The 2,614-nt window shown below is 36.5% G+C and overlaps 1 protein-coding gene across 10 annotated transcripts in view; it reads right to left on the bottom strand.

The window, feature by feature from the left end:
• RIC3 (RIC3 acetylcholine receptor chaperone) overlaps window positions 1–2,614 on the bottom strand; it is a 68,806-nt gene that overhangs the window by 20,668 nt on the left and 45,524 nt on the right. The gene's annotated exons all lie outside the window — the stretch shown is intronic.

Below are 2,614 nucleotides of genomic sequence, written 5' to 3'. Positions count from 1 at the left end.
AGCAAAAAAAAAAAAACTACTCAAAACTAAGCATGGTAAGAAAAAAAAACCTGAAAAAAATTGAACAGACCTTACATGACCTGTGAGGCAATATCAAACATATATGCAACTGGAGAGCCAGAAGGAGATAAGTGAGAGACACAAAGACAAAGATCATTAATAAAATAATGGCCAAAAAAATAGATCACAGATCTAAGTTTTTACCTTGAAAAACAAGAAAAAGGCAAATTAAACCAAAAGTACAAGAAAGAAGGAAACACAAGTCAATAAAATAAGAAACAACAACAAAAAAAGAAACCAAAATATAGTTCTTTGAAAAGATCAACAAGGTTGATAAACCTCTGGCCAGCTTGATCAGGAAAAGAAACAAATTACCAGTATCAAGAATAGAAAAGAGTACACTCCTACAGATCTTACATACATTAAATGGATAATTAGACTATACAATGAACAACTTTATACTAATAATAAAGTTGACAATATGGATGAACTATGTAAATTCCTTGAAAGGAACAAACTATCGAAGTTCATTCAAGAAGTGAATGACCTGAATGGCACTATATCCATAAAGCACATTAAATTCATAGACGTCTTTCCCACAAAGAAAACTCCAGCCCAACTGGGTGCAGTGGCTCATGCCTATAATCCCAGCATTTGGGAGGCCAAGATGAGAAGACTGCTTAAGAACAATTCAAGACCAGGCATGAGTAGCTAGGCCTACAGACATGCACTACCATGCCTGGCTAATTTTTTCAAATTAAAAAAAATTAAAAATTTAAAAATTAGCCAGGCATGGTGCATGCCTGTAGGCTCAGCTACTAAGGAGGCTGAGGTGACAGGGTTGCTTGAGCCCAGGAGATCAAGGCTACTGTAAGCCATGATCATGTGCCACTGTACTCTAGCCTGGGCAACAGAGCAAGACTCTGGCAAAAGAGCAAAAAAAAAAAAAAAAAAAAAAAAAAAGAAAAAAGAGAAAGGGAGGAAGGGAGGGAGGGAGGAAGGGAGGGAAAGAGGGAGGGATCCACACCAAGATAGTATCTTTGGAGAATTCCACATAACTTTTATGGAATAAATAACAGCAACTCTCCAGAAACTTTTCCAGAAAACAGAAGAAGGAACACATCCCAATGCATTTTATAAGGTCAGGATTACCCTGAAATCACAACAAAAGACATTACAGGAAAAGAAAATCACAGACCGATATCTCTCACATATGTAAGACCTATACACTGGAAACTACAACGCACTGCTGAGAGAACTTCTAAAAGAGCTAAATAAATGGTGAGATATAACACATTCATGAATTAGAAGATTCAATATTGTTAGGGTATCAATTCTTCCAAACTGATCCAAAGATTCAAAGCAGTGTCAATTAAAATCCCATCAGGCTTCTTTATAAAAACTGACACACTGATTGTAAATTTATATGAAAATGAAAAGGACATAGAATAGCCAAAATAATTTTGGAGAAAAAAATCTGAACAACTTGAACTACCCAAAATCATGACTTAATATAAAGACACAGTAACAAAGATCGTGTGATATTGGTACAAGTAGAGACATACAGATCAATGGAACAGAACAGCCCAGAACAGACAAGCACATGCATGGTGAACTGGTTTTCAAGCACATGCCAAGCTAATTAAATGTAACAAAAGAAGCTGAACAATTGGGTATTTAATATGGAAAAAAATAAACCTCAGTCCTGATAGTATCTATAAAGGTTAACTCAAATTAGATCACAGGCCTAAATGTAAAAGCTAAAACCATAAAATTTCTAGGAAACACAGGAGTTAGGCAAACCTTGGGTTAGCCAAAGATTTCTTAAACAGAACATAAACAATGTAAATCATAATAATTTGAACTGAAAAATAATAAATTGAACTTCATCAAAATTTAAAACTTCTGCTCTTTGAAAGATGCTGTTAAGAAAATATAAAGCAAGCTACAGACTAGGAAAAAACATTTGCAAAATGCATAACTGATAAAGAACTTGTACCCAGAATATATAAAGAACTCTTCTAACCTAACAAGAACCTAATCAACCCAATTTAAAAACTGGTAAATGATCTGAACAGACACTTCAAAGATACGCAGATGGCAAATAAGCACATGAAAAAATGTTCATTATTAGTCATTGGAGAAAGGTAAATTAAAGTCACAATCGATATACCATTTTACACTCACTAGAATGGCTAAAATGAAAAAGACTGACAATACCAAGTGTTAACAAGGCTGTGGAGTAACTTCAATTGCCATACACTGCTGGTGTGAAGAGAAAAAGTAGAGCTTAGGAAAGCAGGTTGACACTTTCTAATAAAGTTAAACATGTGGCCAGGCATGGTAGCTCACACCTGTAATCCTAGCACTTTGGGAGGCCAAGGCAGACGGATCACTTGAGGTCAGGAGTTTGAGACCAGCCTGGCCAACATGGTGAAACCCCATCACTACTAAAAATACAAAAATTAGCTGGGTGTAGTGGCAGGCGCCTGTAATCACAGCTACATGGGAGGCTGAGGCAGGAGAATCCCTTCAACCCAGGAGGCAGAGGTTGCAGTGAGCTGAGATTGTGCTGCTGCACTCCAGCCTGGGAGACAAAGTGAGACTGAGGCAA

This window comes from Cebus imitator, unplaced genomic scaffold (genome assembly GCF_001604975.1).
Source record: "Cebus imitator isolate Cc_AM_T3 unplaced genomic scaffold, Cebus_imitator-1.0 Scaffold265, whole genome shotgun sequence".
NCBI classification, from domain to species: Eukaryota; Metazoa; Chordata; class Mammalia; order Primates; family Cebidae; genus Cebus; species Cebus imitator.
Note: the sequence above shows the minus strand (reverse complement) of the source record. Positions and strands in the feature narration are given on the sequence as shown.